Raw genomic sequence first — 15,907 nt, 5'->3', positions numbered from 1 at the left:
GTTACTTTGGCACTCCTTACACACTTGTAAGCCTGGCTAAGATATCGTCACTCTCTACCTTTCCTTCTTTATCACTATACAGTAGATTGAAAGACACATTAGATCATAAACAGGCTAAGTAGCTTTCTATAGCCCATGGGTAAGAGCATCCTCCTGGAAGCATGGAAGAAAACATCTCTGCCTTTACTGATCTCTTTGGATAACTGGTAGGACTACCTTACATGCATTGTCCACTGACACTGAGGGCTACAGTGTCCTGATGTTCAGAAATCCTAAGCATTTAAAATAAGCCACTGAGAAAATTTTGTTCTGTATTAGGCATTAAAATAAGCACCTGTACTTTCTGGAGGATTCAATATACTGGACACAAATTTGGTGCTAAGACCTTCTAAAAAACTACATTTTTAGCAATACTTGAAGCTAGAAGCTTTCTTAAATGCTTACCCATGCTAACTACTATTTGCCGTTAGACACTTGCTTAAGTATAGATAAATATGCTGCCAGCCTCAGGGCTTGGATGCATGCAATGCATGGAAACTCACAAAAGCCTTAAAATTGTGTGACAAATATGTGGTGATGGAAAAATTGTTATCTCTGTGCTGATATCAGCAGAAAAAAAAAATTCATAATCCTGTCGGAGAATACAACTAGAAAAATTAAAATATTCCCAAATTCATTGATCATATAATAAAGCAGATAACAAAGAATTACAATTGTTTGTCTGAGTCTGACTGAATTTTTGTGTCTGGATTTCAAACAAATATGGTCAGTTAAATACATATGTATGCTTGTGATATCTTTACAAGCACAAGAAGTAACTATGTACATAAACACACAAAGACATTTTCCACTTTCATTGTTCTCAGACAGAATTTGACTACAGACTGAGAACCTGTGTGACATTTTGTATCTTCCAAGTGAGGTGAAAGTACATCTTTTCCAAAAATCATGAACAGTGTAGATGGATGAATGGAGGACATCAGACAAAGATGTGAATATAATGGTATAAGAGAGGAATTACACTGGCAGAGGCAGCAGAACCACAGAGCTTATTGCTGGGAAATTGTACTTTCACAGTTGCAACGGTTTTCTCAGATATAACTGGGTGCTGCTTTAATTCTTCTGTCTGTGCTGCTTACTGGGAATAGACCCCATCTTGCTTGCTTTCCTGAAGTCAGGCTTCTACCCTGATTCTGTTCAATCAACACAACAAATGTAATGAAAAAATTTTCAAAATAATCTTATAAAAGGTACAATAAACTCATGTAATGTCAGACAATCTTTCTAGTACACAACAGCTGACTCAAAACCATAATTCTGTTCACTTGGGTCCCTGACACTATCACTACCATTGCAGAATTCTTATCAATTCAATCAAGGGAAATGCCACAATATGGGGGAGGCTTCTCCCTCTCTTCTGGTTAATGATGGAGGTAATCATTAGAGGGCTGTAGAAAAAGGGGCAGACATACCAGACACGTCTGTGAACCTGAGTTTCAAATTTGTTCTTAAAAATGACACACCCTGTGTGTAAAAGACTATATAAGTGTATTTTTTAAAGTTATGAAACTGTTTTTCATATCATATGAAAGTTCACATTTTCTATATCTAAAATATAAAAATATTTTTAACTTATGATGTTCTGTTTTGTGGCAGTCTGCTTTTTTTTTTTTTTCGGTTGTGGTTGGAGTTTTTTGGTTTTGTTTGTTTTGTTTTGTGTTTTTCCTCTCCTGTGAAAGATTTTTTTTCTATTCTTCTGCGAAAGAAATAGATGGTTTATGATCACAGTCTCTAAATGGGTCTGAGAACATAACAGGAAGCTCTAGCTCTGCTATCAGATCATACTCAATAAAGCTGAAGGCCTTGGTCTCAGAAGGGAAGTGTCTGATAGTTAATTGCTAAATAGGAAATCTCAGGAAAATAATAGTTTAATTATTTCTTAGCTAGTGAAATGTTGACGGCTGTCAAAAAAAATAAAAGCAGTAAAATAGCTGCTGTTAGGTACTACCAGAATGAAAGAGAAAAGATATTTATGGATTGAATTTTTTGTTTAAAAAGGTTATTGTAGTTTTTTAGTTTTTTATGATTAAGCATGATGTTTAATTTTTATTATATAGATTACTGAACAAATCTGTTTACCATTTAACAAAGATCAATGGTAAATGCATATTATCCATATGATATGCCATATTAACATAAAGTCTGCACTGAGAGGCAATCAAATATCTGGAAAGCAGGAGATGCTCAAACAGTTGGCTCAAAAGTGGCTACAAATATTTGACCTTTCAGTTGTAAAGTGATATTCATATTTGATCAACTGTATTCCAAAACTGCAAACTATACCAAGGAGGACTTAAAACTGAAGACAGATAGTGCCTCAGAACTTGAAAAAGTAGCTCTCTTAGCAACCTTCAAAGCAATCACATGGAGTTGCAGCATGAAGAATTCTTTCTCCTCATGAGAGGAGAATTAGAAAAAATGTCTCCAATGATGAATGTGTGCTCTTTGAAAGAAACGCCAGGTAATCTTGAGGGTAGTCCTGGAAGAAATTAAGAGACAGTCCCAAGAATAAAAATTGAATCTAGTGTAAGGCCCACCTGAACGGTATTGTTCTGTACAGTCTTTTGCAAGCATAGTCTCAAAAATATATCTAGCTGACATTTCTGAAGTTTGCTGGACAGGATATAAATTACTTTCAGCATTACAGGGGGGGATAGCCACTTGCAATATTAGTCTGATGTTCTTCAGGCAACAGTTTTTTAGATCAAATATTTAGAGTTGTAAGTGAATCAGTCGTTGAAAAGTAAATGTAGGTTATATGTCGCTTATCGATCAGCCCCAGATGTTCAAAAGCAAACTAAACACTCAGTCTTTGTTAACTAAAGAAGATAAGGCATACAAACATAAAGCCATTATCTTCCTTTAAAAATTAATCTCTATCTCAGTTGCAATGCTGTATTGTCTTGCAACATCATTCATATGGCAGTGGTTTGGTTTGGTTGCTCTATTAGTAGTGAATAAATATGTCACATATCAGTTTCTGCCCACATGAGCTTATTGTCTTGGCAATTACCTGCACAATTATGCAAATAAAAACAAATAACAACCCTATTACAATAGCCCATCTGAAGTAAAAATGACCTTGAACACAAGCTAAATAATGTTACCTGCCTGCAATGTATTTTTATGCAAGGAGGATGCATGCTGTTTGGATTTCAACAGGGTTACACAAGTAGCACAGAAAATTCAGTGTCATGTATCTGTGAAAATGATATCTGTCATGTATCTGCTTTCAAAAAGAAGTTAAAAAAAAAAAAAAAGCAGGCATACAGCAAGTTATGTTTAGTTTTCTGTTATGACACTGTCCAGCGACACGAGGCTATGTGAATGCTTGCACTGCACCAGACCTACCACTGGGCAGTTGCCAGAGGGAACCCAGCTCTTTCTCTCCCCATCCTTCAAGTTTAAACTCGGAAAGCTCAAGAGCCTTCCTTAATATTTATTGCAATGTTTATACTTGCACTGTTTTCAATAACAAGTACACTTCAAGCACCACAGAAGTAACAGAAATGTTATCATGGTGTTGGCAGATTGCTACCACTCTAACACAGTTATCTTCTGAAAATCTTGTGCACAGTTTATATCATTGAAAATGAGTAACTTTTGACCACCTATAAAACTTACTTTTGAACACATTCTGGTTCAAATCATAGAGGGTCCCTGTGGCCTGCACCGTCTCTCCCTAATAATTTCTTCCTGATCTTTACCAATTACTTACCAATCATTATGACAGTTGTCGTCTTAACTCCAAGATCTTCTAGTAACAGTAAGCTCAAATGTTACAGTTTGGTATATGAAGTCAGAAGTTCTCCATGAGTATCACTTTTCATGTGTTACTGAATACTTCTGTAACTTAACTGCCTTCTTACTTTACTCTGCAGGGTTATTCTGTGTTTATTTAGAGCTTCTCCCTGTCTTTGTTACTAGTAAACTACTAGTAGTTGAGCTATTTCCTTACATATCCTTTGGTTGTCTAAAAATCCTTTGGTGAATTCTGTTTGGTCCTATCATTACACACATGACACACACATTTGTATCAGTATGCACACAAACATGCATTCAATAAACTTCTAGTAGGAAAAGTAAATATTCATGCACAAGTATCACAGTTTTGAATTGATCTACCAGCAAAAAGCTATACTGTCCCACTAGTGGGATCTGTCAGTTAGTAAAATTCTCTTCACGGAATCTGTGGCAAAGATTGCCATTCTAGCATGTTGCTAGATTTTACTCTCTTTGTGCTAAGCATGTTTCTAAATTGAAGAGTCTTTATAAAAACTTACATTGATGCAAAGATTCATTTATCATTTAGTAAAGAATATATCCATAAAAGAATGTTACTCTCATTTAATTTGAAAATAGTTTGCTTCTCAGTAAGACTTTTGCAAAAGAAAGCATCTCTAAATATGCAGTTTAAAGATTAAATCCCCTAGATGGTCACTTCAGTTTTGGAATTTTAAGATCACCTATTGCACTGGTTTTGTCTGGGAGGGAGTTAATTTTATATAGAACATGGGAGGCGGGTGTGGTGTGTGTTTCCAAAATTGCCACTGCTTGGGGACTGGCTGGGCATTAGTCTCCTCGTGGTGAGTGATTCATTTTGCATAACTTATTTTTCCCTGTTTTTTTCTTTCAGTTATTAAATTACCTTTATCTCAGTCCATAACTTTTCTTGCTTTTGCCTTTCCAGTTCTCTCCCCCATCACACCAGGAGATATGGGGAGTGAAGAAGCAGGCCTGTGGTGCTCTGCTACCTATCAGAATTAGCTCACCACACCTATGTGAACTACCTACCTTCTAAACTGAGTCTTTGTGTACTGTTTAGGAATTACACCAACAAAACAATTTTTTTTTTTTTTTTAAATGATGCTAGACTGTCAGCTGTTTAACGTGAGGACAGGTCAACTATTAAATGTACCTCCTGCTCTACTAAATGTACCGCCTGCTGAAGTTCTTCCCATCGAGTGTTGAACTTCTCAAGTTTCTCATTGATCAATTCATCCAAGACTCCACCATCAGTTAAAGTCTGAGCCAATTCCCGTATTTGGTTGCGATTGTCTTCTGGATGTCTCATTAAACGTTCCAAAGACTGAAACAAGGTCAAAAAAACAGTTTGTTTACCTTTCTGCAAATAAAATTCTACAGACCAATCGCAAATCACCTTAAAAATGTAAGAAACTTCACGTTTCATACACAAAACAGGAAGAGAGAAAAGAAAAACATGTGTCCCATGTCTTGACAACAAGTGCTCTGTACTACTTATTACCAAAACGAAAGAAAGATTTTTCTTAAAGCAATAAGTTGGGTGCTTGATTTTAACCATGTGGACTATGGCAAATGAGTTCAGTGGAAGTATTTGTGATCTTAAAAATTAAAAAAAATTGCTTGAGTATGAGTGGATAAAGATCAACAGCAAAAATGAATTATCAGTGTAACATCTTGTATTTTTATCTACTAAGAGTATTAACTTAATTTCACAAATGTGAAATTTTATTCCATGAATAAAAATTAAGTAATAACAAACAGAATTGTAGTGCTAGGATGAAAAGCTTTATCTTTCTGAAGTCTTCCAACAATTTTTTTGACTGTTTTAAGTGAAGTCATGATTTTTAACACCACATTTTATTGTCACCAAAAATTGTCTATGACATCAGGCATAACACATTTAATTACTCTTTTTTACTTAGTTGGATTCAAATTCAAACCCTCATTTGTTGAAACAAGTGAGAACATAGGAATTTCCAAATATTACCGCATCTTGCTCATGTGTAATGCTGATTCATTGTTTTGAATGTAATTTGATTTACAATATATCAATATATATGATTTGATGTTATTTAAGGCAACACTTACATCTAGAGACTCAGAAATCTCTTCTGCACCTCCCTGGATATTTTCAGTTGCCTTGAGTTTCAGTTCAATCTCACTCAACCATTTATTTTCTGTATCCAAATATGACAATAATTCACGCCAACATGCCCATACCTCCTGATGGAGAAAAAAAAATATTGATATTTAAAAATCTCAGAACTAAATTTCACATATTAAAACACTGAAAACATTGTTTGCTTCATCTCCAAAACAACATAGTTGATATCTGGTAATTATAGTGCTATACAATTGATTTTTTTATCAGTATTTATATGTTCCAAATAAGTATAACACACAACTAAAACATTTTGATTAAACAGAATAAAACCACAAAAGATAACATGAAAAAGCAAACGCTTCAGCAAAACACAACTTGAATTTCTCTCTTATGAATTATTCACTTTATATGCTTTTAAGTAAAACTTTCTTGGTATGTATATACTAAACATCAGAATTTTAAAGACTCATGATAGAAGTTTATGTCTATTATGAAATGTATTTAGGTTGCTCATATATTCTACATCAATTACTTAAAGCACAGGTTCATAAAATTTCTGAAAACACAGCTTTCATGAATTCTAAATAAAAATCTCAATGGAAATTAATTCTAAGTCACATTTAGTGCAATTTATATACCACTTAAGTGCTAGAGTACTAAACATAATATTGTAAAATTAAATTATGTTCTTAATTCTCCTAGAATAAAATTATTGTCTAATATTTTATTTTTATAGTGACTGAGGATACTCAAATAAGTAGATAAAAATGGCACTTTATACACAAGCAAAACATTTCAATTTTCCATAAGCAATCTTTTCACAGTTCTATATTGGTTAGTAGAAGTTTAAAAAAAAAATATTGAGATGCATTAGGCTGTTTGTAGATCAAGTTTCCCAGAGTGCAATTCATCTCACCTAACTTTGGTTATATCGAATATAAGTGGTCTAGGAGGAGGTTATAGAGGGATATTGCCACATAACAGAATCATCAGTGACCAGGAAAAATACAGATTACCAGTTTAGAGTACAGATGCTGGAGCAGCCAGTTCTATTTGGCCCGTGGTGAGATGGCAGCCTCAGCCCTTGAAGCCTTTATTGACCAATGGTTGTGCAGAATCCTGCCTGCAGCTTGTGGGGGACCCCATACCAGAGCAAGGAACTGATCCCAAAGAGGTCTGGGACTCTGAGGGAAGCCTGCACTGGAGTGATCTGTTGCTGGGAGGACTAAAGCCCACAGAAGAGACCCAGTCTAGCTGGAGAATTTCACAGAGACTTTCTTCCATGGGAGAAGCGACACAGCAGCAAAGGACAGGAAGGATTTTCCTCCCCTGAGAAGGGAGGAGTGGCAAGAAAACCACAGGATGGATTTACTGCCATCCTTTTCCCTACTCCCCTATGGCACAGACAGGAGAGGAGGTAGATAAAATCAGGAGCAGAGTGGAGCCCATGAAGAAGGAAGGAGTTGGGGTGAAGATCTGGTTGTATTTATCACTGTCCTACTCCAATGTGATTGTAAATTGGTGGTAGTTTTTCTGTTTAAAAAATTGATTTTGTTTCCCCAAGTCAAGTCTGCCTTTTGTCCATGACCATAATTGATGAGTGAGCTTTCCCTGTCCTTTCTCTTGACCTTCGAGTCTTTTGTTGTATTTTCCCCTCCCCACCCCACTGGAGTGCAGTAGGAGTGGCTGTGTGGTTGCTTTGTTACCAGCTAGGTGGGCTTGAACTACAACATTTGGGCTACTCATGATACCATACGATAATATGTCTTTGCTCTCTACACTACTTTTGCACTTAGAAGGGCTATAAATACAATGACTGACAAGATATCCAACCTCCAAAGTTTTGCACTTTCCATTCAGTCTGCTGCAGAGTCGCTGGTAGCTGGTAATTAGAACATCAAGCTCCTTTTTCAAAGCCTCATGAGCTGCAGGTGGAGCCTTTGCTATAAAATTATTCACAGAATCAGTAATAAGCTTCACTTTCACTTCTTTCTGCATGGCTTCCTCTTTTGCTCTCTGAAAGAAAAAAGAAAAAGTTTTAGTCTTGGTTTAAGAAAGAAACTTATTTCTAATAATTCTGTTAGTATTCCTTCTGAGGGAGTTGTATCAGAGGGGAAAAAAAAACACAACAACCTCACAATAAAAAGAAAAAAAAAACAAACAACCAACCAAACCAACCCAAAAACCTAAAGAGCCATTTAATTCCCAGACTTTCTGACACTATCTTGACTGCATCCGAAAAAACTTCTTTTTCATTTTGTTGCCAATACATGATACTCAATACAGTTAAACAAAGGACAGATATAAGAAATATAAAGACCCGAGGAACCACAAATGGATGGTGAATTTAAACCAATAATTAACAAATCCTGTATAATTGACCTGGAACAACCAATCTGTCACCTTTTCCCTGGTGTAGCCTAAATAATCACAACAACCCAATTCCCAGCTTTCTACCTCCACACTTTGCTACTCTTACCCTAGCTATGCCATTTCATTAATAAGATATATGATTATCACACTTGGCATAGTTTCCGAGTGCTTACAATGAGATGTTGTCTATGGCTGGAGTCACACCATTACTGAAAACCAAATAATGGTATACATAGTGTCATCAGTGTGTACTGGTTTTCACAGGGATTTGAGATTAAAACTCCCTGGCCCAAAAACATTAAAGCAAAACCTTGCTCCTGACAACCTTAACTCTCTCAAGGTCTGAGGAAGTCCATGAACCACAATAATTTGGTTTCCAGAGAAAGTTTACTAGGTTGCTCTTGTTTTTTCTCTTCTCTAGCAGTGAGAAGAAATGGGCTGCAGGATGAACAAAGAACTTTGGTTTAGTTTTCACCTGTTGTGTGATGGGAGAGGTGGCTGCAAGCCTTTGGGGAAAAGATCATCAGGAGGAGGTGAAGGGACTCATGGCCAATTATTTGGTTACCTGCATATGTTGAGGTGTCACAGTTTGAACATACCTGGCATTAAATTAGAAGTACAGAATATTCAGTAGGAAATTCATAATGTGGTCTGTGTGTAAAACTATGCATTTTATCAGTTTTATTATACAGTGCAATGTATAAGTTTGAGTTCTGTTATTTAATTAGTTAAAAATAACTATTTTCTCTAGAGTGGATGTTTACTTTTGATGTATTTATACATATACATATACATATGTATTTATACATATACAACGAATCAAACTTGTTCTGTGTATTTCCATATATTCTGTATATTTTGACTGTCATCAAGTCATTTCTGTCAGTAAATAAAGAGATCATCAGTTGCATGTTCCTATACTTTAAAACAATAACAAAACCCTACAGACAATGAAAGTTTGTGAACAAAGTGTTGGATTGATGGTTAAGACGATTGACTTCCTGAATAGCACAGGCCAAAATATTTACTTATGAAATAAAAATCAAGCTCACATCCAGAACCTGAGCAAAAGTATATTTGAGCATGTATCAGAAGTGTTTTTGTCTAAAGACCATATTAATCCCACATGAAAGAAATGTTATTAATTCAGACCAAGATATGCTGTTTCTATATTGTAATCACGCATACTTAGTATCTATCAATATGCATCCTTCAGTCCTAAAACTTTTTTTTTCCTCTCTCTCTCTCATATAAACAAAAGACATAAAACTGATTTTATTTTATCAGTTAACTGCTGCTAACACCTGACTCTTAGGAACTATTCCTTAAATAAAAGAATGTTGAAGCTGCATCAAAATCAAGTACCAAATAAAGCAAAGAGAGAAAAAGTAAAATGATGGAGTATTGTGGAAGATTAAATACCTTCCACCATATCCAAAATACAAACTATTTCAAGCTGCCTACTACGTGAAATTTTAGGCTAACTAGTAAATCTCAGAAGCTACCTTCCTAAAAGAAAGAGCACGCTTTCTTTACAACAAAAGCTTCAAAAAGAACTTTGAATACAGCTCAAGGAATTAATCTTTTACCTTCAGCTCTTCAACAGCTTTCTGTAATTCATCGGGTGTTTTATACTCAAAATCTCTTTCCAGATATTCTTCCTCAGCTTGTGTTATCCATTCATGCATCTCTGACAAATCCTTTCTGAGACTCACAGTCTTATCCAAACCACCTTTTAATGCTGCCTTCTTAGCATAGGCCTTTAAGAAATAAAAGATTACACGGTACTTGAAGCAAGGCAAATGACTATTTTAGCCTGAAAAGAACCAAATTATATCATATAATGATAATATTGCTGTAATTAGGCAGATTTTAACAAGTAATTAGATAGATATTAGTACTAGCTAATTGGGAAAGTATTACACACATATATAACTTTTTTTAGTGAGTCATTGCTGTGCAGAATCAGTTTTCAGTGATCCTAGAACAAGACTCTACATAGTATCCTGAGATCATCAGAAAACAAATCTGAAAAAAAAATCACCCAGGTACTATCTTCTAAGAGAGATAAAAAGAACAACCACAGGAGAAAGTGCATGCAAGGATGAAAACAGAGGCTCTTGAGCTATAAAGTCAGATGACCTTCTAAACTAGTTTGAATGGGTAGAGAGTAAAGCAACACACATAACTTCTACCAATGAAGTCATTATTGAATCTCAGAAAGTTCTAGATCCTAAAAGTAGGAAAGTAAAAAATGAAATCTGCTGCTGGAAGGAACTTCTTATCTTAAAGGAAAAAATACTTTTGTTAAATCTTCTGACAATCACTACCTGGCGGGGGTCATATAACTTAGGTTACATAGCTTACATACAGAATCAGAGCTAGATGATATTTAATGTCACTTCCACCCTAAACCATTCTATGATTCTATGAATGGAGCATTCACCTATCAAAATGATCCACAACTGATTGGGCCATTGGCTGAGTCATCATTCAGTGGTATAAAGGAGTTGTCAACATAAACCAGTCAGTTGCACCAGTGACATTTTTCAGACTTAGGCTTGCAGCCTAATATCCTGCACTGTGATGTCACTTCAGTAAATGCTATTTTCAGTAACACCAGAAGGAATTGTGTTGTAGTGTTTGGCCTTAGTTTCTGACTGTTACTGGTTTTGTTACTCACTCTTGAGAACAGGCTGTTAAATGTAAATGCTCTACATAAATACTGTTTTACAGAACAAAACAGAATAACAATAAAAAAGGGATGCTCAACAAGTAGAAACACAACACCACATATAGCCCTGCAAAATTGCCTCTTCCTCAGTCACAGCACCAGAAGACAGGGTAATCTCCCACCATTGGAAAGAGTATCTGAATGCTGACTGTTAGCTATCACTGTCATGTTAACTGCATGTGTATCAACTCAAGATAACTTTTCAAAATTCTTCATGAAATCTCCACAGACCAAACTGATTTTTATATGTATTATAAAATTGTGAGTTTTAATGGATATTATTGAAGAAGTTGCATTAAAAATGCCCACAGAGGGGCAATAATACGTGCTGTGTGTTGAATGGAACTAGTACAGGCAGATTTTCAGGGAAGTCAAATGAAAACTCTAACAGACTTCTAAAGCTGTAAGGCATTACGTGAAATTTGTGTGAGAGGAGTGCAAAGATATCCAATTTATAATTATTACAAAAATAAGTGAGTTAAACCTCTACATTAGTTGAAGGAGAAAGCCTACAAAACCAGAAAAAAATATGTCTTACAGATTTCAAAGATCAACTTTTAAAATAACTATGTTTATTCAGAAAAATATTCAGAGGCTATTCTTTATGTTTGTACTGTTATGCAAAGATAGACAACAGAATGAACGTGTGGGCAAAAAAAGTAAAAGTAATGCAACAGTAAAGACATTTCCTTTGAACTATTGCAAAGAATGGGAATCCAAATGCTATCAATTAAATAATAGTAACTTTTAACTTCCTTATTCTGTAAAATTATTTATTAAGAATGTTTTGAATTAAAAGAACTGTCTTTTTCTGTTATGTCCCATTCTCTCAATTTCATGTGTGTAAATTACAACCTCCAATGATCACATGTATATGGGCACATACTCATAATTTCAAGTTATTGAATTCTGAACTCTTCATTGCTTTAGTGTCTTACTTCATCTGGAGTAATGACATATGCATACAATGACACAAAAGAAAATGTAACGCTAAATTGATTATAAACTTGATTTTTTGGCAAAAACCTTTGTACCACTTTCAGAAAGCTAGTTTTGCAGGAGCAATAAATTAATTTGCTGTTAAGGTCCAAGATATTAGTATATAACTTAGCTACAAAAAATAGTAATATATTGTGTCATAATATAAAGAAATATACTTCACATGTATTTCTAGATGCTAGATAAAATTTCTGAAATAGAAGTTTAATTAATGTGAAGCAAATATAACTAAATTCAGTTTCATATCTACTGGATATGCATAAAAGAACAAATTCTTTCAATAAGAAACCTGATCTTTAATTTAAAATTAATCAGTCGCAGCCAGAGACTAGATACCTGTTGGCAAATGTGTTCCCATTGAACATTGAGATCCTTCAGTTCTGTTTCTATTCTGGAAGCAAATGCTGGCTCTGCTTCACTTTTCATTTTCTTCCCAGCCTCATTAACACTGTTCAAACTGGGTTGGATTGTCTGGATATCGTTTACTAAAGCCTAGAAGAATAGCAGAAGATTAGACAAGCAGCATTCACAAAAATTTTCAGATATGCTACTCCTATGAAAACATGTCTACATGAGATTCTGACATGTTTCTGGTCCAGATCTCCAGTCAAATAAGAAGAATTAACAGACTTAACTATGAAAATAAACTAACCAGGAATGAGGAGCTGAAATGTGGTAAGTTATGATGTGTCAGGTAAAGTTCATTTGCAAAATATATATTATGTAAGTTTCAAATGTTATGTGTATTCTATATAGATATACATATATAAAGTTATATTACACATACCTATTACAATTCCTAGGTCTTTTATTCACATTTGTGAAAGAGCACCCCATCATAATAGTGGAACATTTTGTGAAGCCACCTTTATTAACTATGCCAGCTTTATGCTTGTGTTGGTAATTCCCCTCATAATTTCCTTAAAATGATTTGAATGGTAATATTTTCTGGTTATGTCTAGCTATTGGAATTTTATTTGTGGTTCAATGTTATTTAAGCCCTGAGGTAGAGTGGTAAAATTGCCACTTCCAATTTTATTTCCTAAGGCCTTCTTCAGTGCTGCAGATGTTATCTGGGCTTCCTATACAGTGGAAAAGGATGAAAGTGTAAATACATAAAAATTTGACAGCTTTATAATATATTTGACAGTTGTGTAAATTCTTCATAAACTCAGGTGACAGATTCTAAAGCAGTTAAATGTAACTTACTACTCTGTAGACATAAGAGTTGCCCTATATAATTTATAATTTTTATTTAAATAAGGGGTAGGAGAGAAAGTCTGAGGAGCTGGTAGTTCTGTAAGATCAATATGTGTGTTTCATTATATTTAGACATCCTGCCAGAACATTTAAAGAACTTGTAAATTTCACTGAACATATAGACAGGAACGATCATGGATTACAAGATTCACTGCACTCTGTTGGGACAGGCAGAAGGATTTTTAAGTTCTGTGATGAAAGTATCAATATTTCACAATACTTTAAAATAATTGTGCTAGGATAAAATCCTGGAACATGTAAGTTTAGTGGAAAAAACAAAAACAAAAACCAAACTCACTCACAATACCTTTGAGTTCTTTTGTCACAGTCAGAAAAGCATGTAAATTGTGTGCGAATAACAGATAATAAAGATCTTCTAGCACAATTTATACAGTTTAGAATAAAAAAAAAACATGCAATGATTGTAAACTCAACAAAGTAAACAGCTGTCATAAGTGGCTACTAACTTATTATTTGCTGCAAGTATCTTTTTGAATGTTTTGCTCCTGCTATAAATACAGTCTGATACAATCACTTTATGCTTTCTCTTTGTGTTAAAGTTTGGATTTTTTTAACAGAATTTTTCTTGAAAGACAGGAAATGCAGGAGGTTCCAATATATTGCTGCAGAGAACCTCCTTACAATATGAATTTATTTTTAACTTCTGTATAAGTTGGCTCACAGAGAAGAATCAAATAATTGCCAAGCAGGCAGGTAATACTCACTGTACATTGCTCAAGTTGCTTTTCCAGTGCTTCTGAATCACCAAGAGCAGGCCATTCTTCCTTCAGAAAAACATCCACTTCAGCCATCCACTTTTTCAGTGTTTTAGTGTCATTCTGTTTATTAAAAAAAAAAAAACACCATCATTTTATTTCATTGCACAGAACCTGACTGGCAATAGTGTAATTCATCCTGGCAGTACGACTAAAACCCATCTCAATGTAATTTTGAGATTATTGAATTGTGTGAAAAATACAAACAGAGCAAACAAGGAAAACCAATTTTATCTGGACTGTCACTGACTCTTTATCAGTCTGACCATTTCTGGCCAAGTTTAATATGTCTACGAGAGGGCAATTTTCTGTCTTCCAAGTTTATGCCTTCCAGATATCATTTGTGTTTAGATGCTGCGTGCATGTTCATTGGTTCCTTGTATGGTCTCAGACTACTCATACTTGACAGTTAATTCAGGCTTACTCATCACATTTTCCTGTGCTCCAATTTAAATTGCAGGCTTCTTTTGGAAACTACATGCTCTTTTGTCTATTTCTTTACCAGAACACAAAACAGAAAAATTCTATGATTCTAAAACTCCCTTACTACTCAGAATGAAAAAAAACCTGTAACTGTTTCATGTCACTGAAACAGCAATTGAAACAGATTCAATTCAGAATTTAAAATCATGTAACGACACAGTGAGTCATTTCAGAGACTGACTGTTATAGTTTCTAGCGCTAGAATATTTGTAATAATAATAATAATAAAAAAAAATCTCTATAGTCTTTATATAACTTTTGCAATTAATAAAAAAACTGCACCAAATGTTTCAACCAGTCCCAGGCAATGTTACATAGATAATATAATACTTTGAAAGGTAGAATGAGATTTTAAAAATGTCACTTAAAATTACCTTAAAACATCACCTTAGGTAAACAATTAGATATACATGTAAAAATGAAAATTATAAATGGCAAAAATTTGAAAGGCAATTTATAAAACATTCATTCATCACAGCATTTTCATCAACAGTGAAATACATATCGATATATACTGAATGCAAAGTTGAATTAATGCACAAAAAAGAGGCTAATTCATTAGAAAAATGAAAAATTTCTCCTAAAATGTGTACAAAAATGCCTTAGGCTTCAGCAGCTATTCTGAGATAGATGACAAGGACATTTTCCTGATGTGTTTGTTATATTTAATAACAGGCTACTATGGAAAATGAACCAAATTAATACAATCATACGGAAATTGTCAGTACACTTCAGAATGACAATTATCAAAACACTGTTGAAGTGTCTATTGTGCGCTGTATTATCAGTCGCTAAAAAAAGTTCAGAATCGTACGTCATGATGAGACTTTAATCTCTTTGCAAGAATACTATTAGTTCTTTGGTTTAGCTGCAAAAGATTAATCTGATAGAATTTACTTAAAAAGAGATCAGTCATTAGCTACCAATGAGGATCGAATGTATGCCTTGCATTTTTAATCAGACTGTAAATATGTTTTATTTACTGACGTTGATTTCATCATATCCCATGCTGATGCATTCCACAAATTGCAACAGCTAAAAAAATGATCTGGAAGAGAAGTCATTCAAGGAGCTGAAAAGACAATGATTTTTATATTAACTGTGTACTACAGTGAATTCAACAATAAATATAAAGGCTAAGATTTGTATGCAAAGATAGTGCACATAGCTTTAAAAATACATGCTCCGTAGAGCATGGTCATGATATTCAGGACTTCCTCTCTTTCAAAGCAGTGGAAGAACCTCTAAACTGCTACCCATAAAACTGAGGGCAGAAAAAAATGAATCAAAAAAAAAAGCAACAAAACACAAAAGTGCGACTTTCTCAAGCAAAGTGTATTTCTCTGGTTTGTG

The sequence above is a fragment of the Merops nubicus genome, unplaced genomic scaffold (genome assembly GCF_000691845.1).
Source record: "Merops nubicus isolate BGI_N331 unplaced genomic scaffold, ASM69184v1 scaffold4022, whole genome shotgun sequence".
Taxonomy (NCBI): Eukaryota; Metazoa; Chordata; class Aves; order Coraciiformes; family Meropidae; genus Merops; species Merops nubicus.
The sequence above is the reverse complement of the archived record's forward strand: the minus strand, read 5'-3'. Positions refer to the sequence as shown.